At 46.4% G+C, this 14,158-nt stretch overlaps 1 protein-coding gene and 1 long non-coding RNA gene across 2 annotated transcripts in view; both read right to left on the bottom strand.

Annotated features, from left to right (window-relative positions):
* The window catches only part of SPATA16 (spermatogenesis associated 16), a 163,248-nt gene extending 153,262 nt beyond the window's left edge, over positions 1–9,986 (bottom strand). The window contains exon 1 of the mRNA XM_083613339.1: positions 9,855–9,986. The gene's annotated coding sequence lies outside the window, so the exon portion shown is untranslated. The remainder of the gene's footprint in view (positions 1–9,854) is intronic.
* The window catches only part of LOC310762476, a 531,937-nt gene that overhangs the window by 260,081 nt on the left and 257,698 nt on the right, over positions 1–14,158 (bottom strand). The gene's annotated exons all lie outside the window — the stretch shown is intronic.

Here is a 14,158-nt window from a genome sequence, read left to right as displayed (position 1 = left end):
CCAGAGTCAGTCACGACTGGACCTAATGGTCAGGGGCCCCTTTACTTTTACCTTTAACTTTCCCATGGACATCAATAAGACTCATAACAGTGCTTCATTCTGGCTGGGTGTTGCCCAGGTTTTGTCAGCCTTCTGGGGATAGTGGCCACATTTGGAATTTTGGGGGTGTACCCTGGGTGTCCGTCGCAAAATGGCTGCTGTGGGGTAGGGGGAGTCCAATACAAAAGAAGCAGGAAAAGATGCAGGGCACCAAAAAGGGGCGTGCATAACCCACCTGTGGGACATGAACCATTGGTGCAGTCAAATGCAACATTCCTTATTTCCCTAGAGTGGCGCAGGCAAGGGGACACCCAGTCAGTGTAACTTCCTGTTCCACTGGTCTGGAGCATCTCCCCCCTGCATGTGACCTGGGAGATGGGTGTGGCTCTGGCTGACTCCTTAAAAGAGCCGAGTCATGCAGCCATTTTCTCACTTGCAGTCTTGTTGTTTTTCCTCTTGTCTTGCTTGCTGTTCTTTTGCTGCCATGCTGCTCTCCTGCAGCCATTTTGTTGTCTTTATGTCATTTTGCTGTCTGCTGGTTCTCAGCCAGCAGCACGTGAGTTCAGTCTCCATATGAGATCAGCTCACACTGCTTATGTAACTAACAAGCTTTCATATCGTGAACTGAAATGTGAGTAAACTTTTTGTTACTTTACTCAGATAGACTCTTGTGTCTTTATTCTTTTAAGGGAGATTAAAGGGGACACCAGGAAATAATCCTAACTAAAAGATTCAAATGAATCTGCAAACTAGCTTCCAGCTATATTGAGGGGAATTTGCTCTGCTGCGTCACTCACTTATTCCTTCCCTACCTTCCTTAACATTCCCACACCACCTGCCCCCATCAGCCACCCTCTTTAATGGAACAAAACCCACTTGCCTCAGCTGGCACCACACAGAGATAAACTCTTTGCGCCTCTCCTCTCTACAGAAAGCAAGTGTCCGGGTGTCCAACCCTGGTACCAAAGGAAATATGGGCATGCTTAATTTTCATTGGTAGTCGATGTGGGGATGGACCCCATGCACAGTGGCGCCTCCCCCATGTGAAAGAAAAGGAGGAGTTTTGCCCCTAAGTCACTGGCCCATGGTGCAGTTTAGAGTTTTCCAAGCGCAATTTGTGTGGGCAAACTGATCACTTGGCAGTCTCACGGAGCGACTGCTAGCAAATCATTACTTTGGTCCGATAAATATTTCCCTGATCAGTTTTGATCCAACTGCCCATTCTTTCAGGAAAGGTGTGCTGGAAAAATTGCGTTCCTCATAAGTGCATTGTGGCTGAAAGCATAATTCTAGTCATAAACAGTGAGTGAAAGGATCTTCCTTTTAACCTAAAAGGTTCATAATGAAGATAGCAGTGCAGGGATGAAAAGGAAGACTACCAAGCTGTATTTGCAGAGAGCAATTTCTCCCAAATTGACTTTGTGTGTTCCCTAAAGTGCCTTTATTTGGCTGATGCCATCAAGCATCCTGATCTTTGTATTTTCTTTTTGGAATTAACTCTTTTTGTTGTCGTTGGTGCGGACAATGATAGGTCGCAGAACTGACAAGCACAACAGTAAGGCATGCAGACCTTACAGAATGGAAAAAAAATCCCAACTAAAAAAAATGACCCATTTTAAATGGGGCGGGGCAGGTAGAGTAAATGGTACCGTGTCACACTTCTGCCTTTTAAAACAATCTAATTTTAGCTCCTTGCACATTCCACTCTTACTTAGGTGAAGAAGAGAGGGTTGGGGTTGAAATCTAAAAGGGGGAAAGGAGTCCTTTATAATGCTTCCCTCCCTCAGTCCAGTCTACATTTGGCACGCTGGCCCTGTCAGTTTTGTGCGCGCGCGCTATTTCATTCAATCACAAGTGTGGTTCTGCTTTCAGTACATTTCTTATTGCTAAAGACCAGGTCACATTAAAAGAGCACCTGCAGCTAAGTCACACTGACACTTCTGATCGCTTTGCTGTAAAATTGGGCTATCAAGAGTGACCCTGTCGCAGTCTTTCTAATATGACCTTTATACTTCCTCCCCCTAAAGCTCTTTCTTTTTTTTTTGGAAAAACAATTCTGCACTTACTGGTGGAAAAAATGTGAATGTTGGATTTTGCCCTACACCATGTCAGACTCATTGGCCCATCAATCTCAGGATCAGGGCCAGCCCAGGACATTTTGCTACTAGAGGAAAAAAATAAAAATACCACATACCCCTGCTGCTGCTGCTGCCTCATCTTCCACCTCCTCTGTGTGCCTACAGCCCACCTCTGCCCACCCACTCTTGCCTGCCCACCCACTGCCTTGGGTAGTCCATTATTAGTCGTCTGGGCTAAGTCAACGGTTGACAAAGCCTTGGGTCTATTTTTTTTGTTGTTGGAAAAAGGCACCTACACTATCAGCCATCATCACATCTTGAGGAAACGAATCTCGTCTGTTACTTTTGCATCGCCAGAACTGCTTACATTTGTTTGCCTTAATTCCTGCTGCCAATCAATTTAATTGATTGAGTTCTGGGGTTTGTTTTTTTTTTCTTTGAGTGAGTGAGTGAGTGAGAGAGAGGACGCCTCCTCGCAGCCTTGACTGTTAATTTTAGCAGCAAAGCCGTGAAGCTATGTGAAGCAGAGCCCAAACGACCCACCATTAAAAAAAAAAAAATTGCCCTGGTACTCAGACATTGATCTCCTCTCTGAATTTTGTACATTCTATCATGCAGCTCTTACAAGTGTTAGCTAGGTGCTCAATTTAGTAGCAACATAATACAAATTATTACTAAGCAGGGCTGGCCCTACCATTAGGCAGAGTGAGATGGCGGATTCAAGCAGCTGATTGGCAAGGGCAGCAAATTTGGATGTATTATTCTTGATTTTTTAGCGGAAAGGGAGGAGAGAGAGTGGGATTATTTGTCTCCAGGGTCAAAATAACTCTACCAACCTTGGAGACCATGCGCTTTAGTCTGCCAGGTGAATAGCACCCTGGGGGCAGGAATAATTTGTCTCTCCACCACAGGGTGCTGCCTTTAATCTGTCCTGAGTTATAGAATCATAGAACTGTAGAGTTGGAAGGGACCCCAAGGGTCATCTAGTCCAATACACTGCAATGCAGGAATCCTGTCCACAGCCATCCCTGGGTGGGCTCGAACCACCAACCTTCTGGTCAACAGCCAGACCCACTGACCCACTGTGCTACAGGAGGGCTTCTAACATTTTCTGAACCTTCCAACAGTCTTATCAATTTGATCCCCCCCCTCTTTTTTCCTTTCTCCTTCTGTGTTGGAACTCCTATTTGGGGACTTCCCTGGCTTTTTTCTGGCCCATGTAAGACCAGTCTGGATTGTTAGCCTTGGTGAAGACTTGACGTTTTTATCCCCCAAAAAGTTTTTGATTGAGTTCCACTGAAATGAGGCTGTATTTTAATGTTTTAATGTTGTATTTTAAGCTTGTTTTTTAAGCTGTATTCTAATCAATTGTTTTTATATTTGGTGTTAGCCGCCCTGAGCCCGGTCTTGGCTGGAGAGGGCGGGGTATAAATAAAATTTATTATTATTATTATTTATTATTATTAGCCCCTTCTTTCTTCTTCTCTTCTTTGGCGATCACTCATAGCCGAGTAAGATTGTCTTCCATGAACACGGCCTAATCGCCTTTAGGCAACTCTTCCAATAAATTGTTTCCTTCACTGATTCGTGTGTTGTAACAAGGGACAAAGAGATGCGTCACCAGAATCCTACTGAGTGGCATCAAATATCTTCTTCTTCTGCTTCGGTGATCACTCGTAGCCGAGTAAGATTGTCTTCCACAAACAGTTTTAACAATGAGTCCGTAAATGACTGTGGAGGCCAATTCTGGATCCACACGTCCTTCCACAGTGGGGACATAGGTTTCCCTCTTAGTACCTTTCTTCCTATGAGTTTGAGCATCTTCAAAGTCCATTAGTCTTAGGTCGGTGCTTAAGTCCATCCATTTCAGTAGTTTTAGTATGACTAACTTTGGATATAACCCTGAGGTCCAGCTATGAGGGCCTTCTGGCGGTTCCCTCACTGTGAGAAGTGAAGTTACAGGGAATCAGGCAGAGGACTTTCTTGGTAGTGGTGCCTGCCCTGTGGAACACCCTCCCATCAGATGTCAAGGAAATAAACAACTATCTGAGTTTTAGAAGACACCTGAAGGCATACAGTTTCCGGGTCATGCGGCCAGCAGGACTAAGCCACTTCTGGCGAACCAGAGCAACGCACGGAAATGCCGTTTAACTTCCCGTCGGAGCGGTACCTATTTATCTACTTGCACTTTGACGTGCTTTCGAACTGCTAGGTGAGCAGGAGCTGGGACCGAGCAATGGGAGCTCACCCCGTCGCAGGGATTCGAACCGCGACCTTCGGCAAGTCCTAAGCTCTGTGGTTTAACCCTCAGCACCACCCGTGTCCCTTTTTAAAAATTATTATTATTCAAAAGATAGCCTGAGGGTAGGGACTGTCTTGTTTTGATTGTATGTAAGGTGCTCTGGGAGCCCTTTTGGCTGAAGGGCGGGGTACAAATGTTCCAAACAAACAAACAAACACAAACAAAAAGTTGAGAAAAGCATCACCAGAGCTTTGTTTTTCTCAGGAAAGAAAGTCACATATGATTTCCATGGGAGTCAAGAAGCCAGTTCTTGTGATCAGGGGTTCATTCTTAATGGAGGGGAAACGAAAGAAAGAAAGAAAGAAAGAAAGAAAGAAAGAAAGAAAGAAAGAAAGAGATGGGCCATATGTCACACCCCATAATCCTTCCACACTTCAGCCAACAGAATTAAGCAATTTTCTGACAGGTTAGCTGCACAGGCTGCCAGGGTGCTGTGCACAATGCAATTTATCTGGACGCTTCCGCTCAGGTGAGCCTTAAAGGTAGCATTGGAATTCTTCTGCCTGGCTTCCGCTGTCTAATAGGAATCTAAGTGATAACTGGTGGGAGGTTGCTGAAGCATTCATGCATTTGGAATCGCCAGATGTACGCCGACGCCCCGGAATTTCCCAGTGGCATGAAGCAGAAGGGCCGAAGTCCCCCAAACTTTGAGAATTCACCTGCAAGCAAGCTAGTGAGGCTCAAAGGCGACTGTTGGTTATCTCACCAGGACTGTTAAGGAGTGGTCTCTCTCTCCCATTTGGCTCGCCACCACTTCCCCCCTCTCTCTCCAGGTAAGCAACAGTCACCCACCTGCTCGGAAGCTAGAATTGCAGCCCCTGCCCCACCCAGCAAGCTGTTTCTGCGTAACACCTATTCTGCACCCTGTGGACTAGGGGACTAGGCTAGTCCCCTAAATGTTCCCAGTAAATTAGAGTATTAAAGTATTATAGCCTGGTGCCTCCTTCCCAAAGCCTGGGAAGCTTCTGCCCGGCTTAGGAAGGGAAGCCTTGGCCCAGTATACCTGAAGGAGCGTCTCCACCCCCATCGTTCTGCTCGGACGCTGAGGTCCAGCGCCGAGGGCCTTCTGGTGGTTCCCTCATTGCGAGAAGCAAAGCTACAGGGAACCAGGCAGAGGGCCTTCTTGGCAGTGGCGCCAGCCCTGTGGAACGCCCTCCCACCAGATGTCAAAGAGATAAACAACTACCTTTCATTCAGAAGACATCTTAAGGCAGCCCTGTTCAGGGAAGTTTTTAACGTGTGATATTTTAGTGTATTTTTGGTCTCTGTGGAAGCCGCCCAGAGTGGCTGGGGAAACCCAGCCAGATGGGCGGGGTACAAATAATAAATTATTATTATTATTATTATTATTATTATTATTATTATTATTATTAATTACACTAATCTCTGGCCCTAACCATTTCCCTATGAAAAACTGCACCACATGCCACTGTCTGCACCAGCTACACTGGGTGCTGCTACATTTTGAGGTTTGGTTTTAAGTGGTGGTGGTTTCATGTGCTTGGATGAAATTGTGTGCCCCTGTATGGATGAGCCTTCCCTGGTTTCCATCCAGCTACTGGGCACTGTTGGGAAAGTAAGCAATGGATTAAATGGTTCTTTGGGCCCTTTAAATGGGTCTTTGGCTCTCTTATGCGGCCTTCAGGGACTTTTTTTTTTAAGGAAAGCATTTGTCCCCAGCCACAGATGTTCACTTAAGCATTCTTCCTCCCCAGCCCTTCCCTTCATCTCCTGTAGACAGCTGGAAGGATGCCAGCGTTGTCACAGACTAATGCATCTGCTCGAGCCCATGATTTTGTAACCTTTAAGTTAGCATGCGGCAATGTTTCATTTTATGACCTTCCCAAGAAAATTCCACAAGGCTCAAAGGGTGCAGGATGCTGCTGCTGCTGGAATTTCAATGTGCGGCAAGGTGACTCAGGCTCTTGGAGTCCACTGAGCAGGAGCTGCAACATCTGTGGGCTTGGGGTGGCATCTCAACAACTACCCTTCAAGATGGCTACAGAACTGGTTTCTCCGTTGCGGAAGATCTCCTAAGATTTTAAGTAGAGTTGGTGTCTGCTTAGAGTCTGTATGGAATATGCCTGTATGTATTTGAATGTGTATTGCTGAGGGTTCAACATTGGGAAATTCCACTGAGCTACACTGAAGCTAAAAGCAGCTCTCTGAGTGTATATGGGTTGATAATTAACTGTTGATGTTCTCTGTTAGCTCTCACATGTTGTTTAACTTTAGATCATGTGAGAGAGGTATTCGACTGCAAATCACCATCTTGGAGAGCTGGTCTTTGAGCCTTTCTCTGGGAGCCACAGAGAACTAAGGATGTGCTAATGAGTTCTCCCCTGAAGAGAAAACAACTCCTGGCTAATGGAGGCTGTGGAGAGAGACAGACCTAATCCATCATGGGAATTTGACTTATACTGAGTCAGACTCTTGGAAAAACTAGCTCAGTACTGTCAACGCAGAATGGCAGCAGCTTTCCAGGGTTTGAGATAGGAATTTGGTCCGTCCTATCTGGAGACCTGAGACCTTGGAGGAAGGGGCACAGCTCAGTAGCAGAGCATCTACCTTGCAAGCAGAAGTTCCAAGTTCAATCCCCAATGGCACTTCCAGGTAGGGTTGGGAGAGGCTCCTGCCAGAAATCTGGGAGAGCTGCTGGTGGTCAGTGGCGATAATACGGAGCTAGGTGGACCAATGGTCTTGCTCAGTGTAAGGCAGCTTACTGTGTGTATGTGGAACCTTCTGCATGCAAAGCAGTTGCATTACCACTGAGCTACACAACCCTTCCCCAAGGGCCCCCAGTATGGAACCTGGCAGCATCAACAGAATCGTGAGAGCCTCATGTTTTACTTTGAAAGGACACAGCAACAACATGATAGATTAGTTGGTGCTGTCAGCTGATTAAATGATTATAGTTGATTAATCACCTGCTTTTTAACCAATTAAGTGATTAGATAATTGATTGAATTTAAATTAATCTGCATATCACCAAAGCATCAGCTTCTCAGAAATCTATGTTAAACTTTCCTTCTTGTTGTTTTGGTTTCCATAAAGGTCTGTGTTTGGGGTTTGTAATGTAGGGAATGTTTTTGAAGCGCTAGATGCCCTCTCGGTCTGCTTCCTCATTCTATGAAATGGGTACAAAAAAATTTGAAATTATTAGCTGTGAGGATAGGTGGCTGTTTTTAGATGTCCGCCATGTTTTTAAACCCCTTCATGGATCATTGCCTTGCCGTGGCGAGGACAGCATCTTAAAAAGCAGAGGCATCACCTTGCCAACAAAGGTCCGTATAGTTAAAGCTATGGTTTTCCCAGTAGTGATGTATGGAAGTGAGAGCTGGACCCTAAAGAAGGCTGATCGCCGAATAATTGATGCTTTTGAATTATGGTGCTGGAGGAGACTCCTGAGAGTCCCATGGACTGCAAGAAGATCAAACCGATCCATTCTTAAGGAAATCAGCCCTGAGTGCTCACTGGAAGGACAGATTGTGAAGCTGAAGCTCCAATACTTTGGCCACCTCATGAGAAGAGAAGACTCCCTGGAAAAGACCCTGATGTTGGGAAAGATGGAGGGCACTAGGAGAAGGGGACGACAGAGGACGAGATGGTTGGACAGTGTTCTCGAAGCTACCAGCATGAGTTTGACTAAACTTTGGGAGGCAGTGGAAGACAGGAGTGCCTGGCGTGCTCTTGTCCATGGGGTTATGAAGAGTCGGACACGACTAAACGACTAAACAAGAACAACATGTTTTTAAATGTGCTTACTTCATTTTGGATTGTGATTTGGGCTTTGTTGTTTACCACCATCGCTTCCTACATAGGAAGCTGCCTTCTTCTGAGCCAGACCACTGGCCCATCTACCTCAGTGTTGTCTACACTGAAGCAGCACTCCAGGTTTTCTCTCCCAGCCCTACCTAGAGATGCCACTCCAGGACTGAACCCGATAAATTTTGCACAACTTCTCATCCATTGCCCCATTCCCCACGGTCCCTTTGGGAGGAAGAGTGGGGCAGAGATTTTAATAATATTTTTTATTATTTTAAATGCATGAGCTCTGAAAAATATATTTCTCCTGTGCTGTGCCCGGGGAAGCCATTCTGTTAGAAGTATTAACATCCTAAAGATATTTCCTCCCTCCACCACTGCAATGAAAAAATATTTTTTTAAAAAACCCTATAGATGAGCTTTTACTCTGAAAAAAACAAGATATATCTTCATTCCTTAGTTCAAGAGAGATCTGTTCTTCTAATTCAAGATGAGATTACTGGAAAGGGATTTTATAATGTGATTGGCTTTTCTAAATTTCCTGTAAACAAGATGACAATCAGCGGCAATATTTTAAAATTTGTTGGCATGTAAGCTCTCGTTTTTTATCTGGGGCTGGGGGAGAGGCGATGGGTGGTCGGAGGATAGCTACATCACCTTCCTCTCCGGCTATTACTTAATATAAAAACAGACCAGCAAGCTATGGCCTAGATAATTAGATATGTTACACATTATTACATTAGCAGAGAGAAACCTATGGACACACACACACACACACACACACACACACACACACACACACTCTGTATATAATCAAAGCTCTTGGCAGAGCGGGAAGAAAAGGGGAGAGGTTCCTCTCCATAGGCATGGATTTGTAGCTGTATTCTTTGTCTATTAATGTAGGTAAAATAATAATAATAATAATAATAATAATAATAATAATAATAATAATAATAATAATAATTTTTTATTTATACCCCGCCCTTCCTGGTTCAAAAACCGGGCTCAGGGCAGCTAACAACAAATATAAAACACTTAATTATAAAAGCAGCATACAATACAGTATAAAAACATGAATAACAATAAAATTCAAAAATCAATTTAGGGGAAATAAGCATTAGATAATCGCCAGGAATGTGAACAAGGTCCCTCCATCAGCTTCAGCTGGTGGCTCAGCTGCACCCCTATCTGGACCAGGATATCCTACTTGGTCTATGCTTTGGTAACCTCTAGGTTAGATTACTGCCACACGTTATATGTAGAGCTGCCTCTGAAGACAGTTCAGAAACTTCGGCTGGTGCAGATTTCAGTGACCAGGTTGCTCACCGGGGCAAGACAGTTTGAGCATAAAACGCCAATCCTAGCCTGTCTGCAATGGCGGCCACTTAGTTTTGGGGGCCAATTTCAAGTGCTGGTTTTGACCTACGAAACCTTAAATGGCTCAGGACCAGCATTCCTCAAGGACTGCCTCTCCCAATAGGAGAGACCCTGCGGTCATAATCGGAGACCCTTCTTCATGCGCCTCCTCCACAAGAAGTCCAGAGGGCAGCAACATGGGAAACGAGGCCTTTTCTGCAGTGGCTCCCCACTTGTGGGCTGCCCTCCCCAGGGAGGCTCGCTGGGCACTTTCATTACATGTCTTTAGGTGTCAGACAAAAACGTTTACTCACTCTGCAGGAGCAAAAGCCCTGGTGTACACATCCGGAGTTTCTGAGCGCTTCACACTTCCTTTGCCGATTGAACTGCAACGAGGAGCGGGAGTCAGTTAGTCCGTTTTGTGCTTTTAAGACATGCGGAACCCCCTTGCAACGGATTTGAAACGAAACATTCCAACAGCAACTGCCCCACATTCCTGGCACTCTGGGACAGAGAAGGGAGGGTGGAATGAGATACTCATGTTATTCATGTAATAAATGCAAAGTAGGATGGCATGATGCTTCCTTCATATGAAGTGCTATAAGTTAAGCAGTGCAGTCCTATACATGTCTACTCAGAAGTTGTTGGCATCCGTACTTCTTGGGAGACAATAGAAAGAGCCTTCAGGGGTGAAATCAAACCGTTGGAGAGCCACGACGCCTGCTGTGGCTGTAGAAGAAGAAGAAGAAGAAGAGTTTGGATTTGATATCCCGCCTTTCACTCCCTTTAAGGAGTCTCAAAGCGGCTAACATTCTCCTTTCCCTTCCTCCCCCACAACAAACACTCTGTGAGGTGAGTGGGGCTGAGAGACTTCAGAGAAGTGTGACTGGCCCAAGGTCACCCAGCAGCTGCATGTGGAGGAGCAGAGATGCGAACCCGGTTCCCCAGATTATGAGACTATCGCTCTTAACCACTACACCACACTGGCTCTCCAGTGTAGAGACCAATATGGGAGAGACATGGTTTGTTGCAGGTAGGGCAGATGAAGGCGTCCAGTTTCACTGCTACAAGTGCGCCATGGAATTTCTATTCACTGTGCTGTCTGGTCACTGCAGTGGATACAAGACCTGTCTGTCTGTCTCCAGAAAGAAGCCCCCCAGAATTCAACGGGACTTACTCCCATTACTCTGTTACCTATATCTACTGGCAAGAGTGCCAAATTGAACATAATATTGGGGGGAGGCAGGTAAGCCCTGCCCCACATAATCGATCACCAGATGCAACATGCATGCGCGCACACACACACAATTTGAATGGCAATGACAATCAGCTGGGGGGCTCAAATATTTTATTGGGGTGCTGCTGAAGGGAGTTGGTTCCTATGTCTACTGGACTTTTTTGCATTGAACTTCCTTCTGATTGATGCTATTTATTTCAAAACCTATCTAGTTTAAACAGCTCCATAGCAAAACTCTCTGGGAAGTTCACAGTCTCGATCCTGCAAACTCTTGATGGGCTCAACTAGTCCAGCTTCTTGTTCTCAGAAACACCAACCAGACGTCCCTGGGAAGACTGCAAGCAGGGTATGAGAAAGGGAATTCTCCCACTCTTGACCCCGTTATTGAGAGGCACACTACAACTGATTCCCCCTTCATGGATCACTGCAGATTTTATGGACTCCATGATCACGGCAGATGGTGACAGCAGTCACAGAATTAAAAGACGCCTGCTTCTTGGGAGAAAAGCGATGATAAACCTAGACAGCATCTCAAAAAGCAGAGACATTACCTTGTCGACAAAGATCCGTATAGTTAAAGCAATGGTTTTCCCAGTATGGAAGTGAGAGCTGGACCACAAAGAAGGCTGATTGCCAGAGAACTGATGCTTTTGAATTGTGGTGGTGGAGGAGACTCTTGAGAGTCCCATGGACTGCAAGAAGATCAAACCTCTCCATTCTGAAGGAAATCAGCCCTGAGTGCTCACTGGAAGGACAGATCCTGAAGCTGAGGCTCCAATACTTTGGCCACCTCATGAGAAGAGAAGACTCCCTGGAAATGACCCTGATGTTGGGAAAGATGGAGGGCACAAGGAGAAGGAGATGACAGAGGACGAGATGGTTGGACAGAAGCGACCAACATTGACGAAACTCTGGGAGGCAGTGGAAGACAGGTGTGCTGGTCCAGGGGGGAGGTTACCATGGGGCGAGGTCCAGGACCTGAGTCGAGGGTCAGCTGACAGTCCTCCACGGGTGAAGCGGGGTCCACAGTGAGGAGTCGGGCAAGGACAGGAATTCTGGGGGAACCGGACTGGGTGCTGGCCGAAACAGCTCTTCAACGACGTTGCTCCCGCAACCTGGGACCGGGCTGACTGGCCTTTATCTTCTCTGAGGCCAGGGGCGGTCCCGGCCCCCAAGAGACCCGCCTCTCCTGGCCTCCCTCCTGGCCTCCCTCCTGGGAGAAACCAGTTCCCTCCGCCTCTCTGCCCTGAGCCTCTGCAGTTCAGGAGAGGCTGAAGGGTTACTGGACCCAGGGGGAGACTCACTTGTAGGCACTGAGTCCTCAACCACCTCCGGAGCCAGAGTGGATTCACCTGGTGCCTGCTCCTGAGGATCCCGCACAGGTGCAGGTGCTTCAGAATCAAGGCCCTGCCCCAGTTCAGCTGGCCCTGGAGGCGGGGACTCCTGTGCAGGCTGGGATTCCTCCGGTTCAGCCTCTGAATCGGATTCCCAGGCCATCACAACAGGAGTGCCTGGTGTGCTCTGGTCCACGGGGTCACGAAGGGTTGGACATGATTAATTGACGAAACAACAACAACTGATTCTGGAGGGAATATAGCCATTACGACAAGTACTAGCAGCAGTAGCCATGGATGGTGGTTTTTCAGTCACAGCATAGCAGAAGGAAGCTGATGCAACCATATCATTATGAGCTGGCTGTCGCCCCCCCTCCTTTATTCCTCTGCCCTCCTCCCATTGTAAATTCCGCCTTCCATCATTTGTATAACTTTGCCACTCGTTTATTTCTGACGGGTTTCGTTTTCACTGACCTTGGTTGCTTTCCCTCAGTGCCTGAACTGAGATTGCTCTTTGTGTCTGTTTGACAGGTTTATAAAAAACCAATTGGACTTGGCAGGTATTTAGGCCTTAATCCAGACAGGCTCCTTCCCCATTTTAAAACAAATTACTTTTAATATCACCTCAACATTAATGTTTAAGAGAGGATACTGTTGCCGTTCCATAACCACTTTTCATAAATGTTTTAATGCTTCCAAGCCTGAGCTCCACTGAGGTCAATTTGAAGATCCCAAATAAAATATCTTTGCTTCACAGATGTTCCCACGCTGCCTGCTTGAGGGGTAGCAGTCCTTTTGTGTATCTCAAACTAACCAGGAAGACAATTGCTTTGCCACTGGGAAGTACTATGAGTCCTCCCTTCTCGAGAGGTGGGAAATAAAAGGGATATGGCCAAGATGGGTTTAGGTTAGAGATGTCTTCAGTCTTCCCTCAGATATTTCCCTGGTCTGAGGGAAGCTGGGTATTTTTTTTGCTTGACATTCATGAATAATAATAATAATAATAATAATAATAATAATAATAATAATATATTATTTATACCCCGCCCATCTGGCTGACTTTCCCCAGGCACTCTGGGCAGCTCCCAATTGACTGTTAAAAACAATACAGCATTAAATACTAAAAACTTCCAGGGCTGCCTTCAGATGTCTTTTAAAGATAAGATGGCTGCTTATTTTCTTCACATCTGCAGGGAGGGCGTTCCACAGGGTGGGCACCACTACCAAAAAGGCCCTCTGTCTGGTTCCCTGTAACCTCACTTCTCACAGCGAGGGAACCGCCAGAAGGCCCTCGGAGCTGGACCTCAGTGTCCGGGCTGAACAATGGGGGTGGAGACGCTCGTTCAGGTATACAGGACCGAGGCCGTTTAGAGCTTTAAAGGTCAGCACCAACACTTTGAATTGTGCTCAGAAATGTACTGGGAGCCAATGCAGATCTCTCAGGACCGGTGTTTTGTGGTCCCGGCAGCCACTCCCAGTCACCAGTCTATGGGGCTCATCAACCTGGGAAGGCAGCCCATCTAGGAGAAGGAAGACTTCAAACATCTGCTGCCTTGTATCTTCTCCAGAGTGGCTGGGACAACCCAGTTAGATGGGTGGGGTACAAAAAATATTATTATATTATTAAGAATAATGCACGCAGAGAGACAGGATGGACTGGACCCTAGACTGTTGCAACTCGTTTCAGCCAAATGAAGGTTACCTCAGTTCTAGTCAGCTTGCCTTCCCTTCCTACTTCCTTTCCCACTGTTCCATTCCTTCCATCTTTGTTGATATGTGTTCAGTCTAGGGAGGGACCTCAGGAAAGCAGAGCCTCGTGCTCCCTGCCTTGAGACCCCGGTGCTAGAAGACACTTACCGCAAAAGGCTTTGGGGACCTGCAGGATTCCACTAGCTCCCATTCTGCATTATGGACGCTGTCTGCACTATACATTTAAAGCGGAACCAGTCCACTTTAAGCAGTCATGGCTTCCCGCAGAGAATCCTGGGAACTGTAGTTGGTTATGGGAACTGGGAGTTATTAGGAGATTCCCCACCCTCTCTCAGAG

Source organism: Podarcis filfolensis (genome assembly GCF_964270895.1).
Source record: "Podarcis filfolensis genome assembly, chromosome: 5".
Lineage (NCBI taxonomy): Eukaryota > Metazoa > Chordata > Lepidosauria > Squamata > Lacertidae > Podarcis > Podarcis filfolensis.
This window is presented reverse-complemented; position numbering and strand designations above follow the sequence as displayed.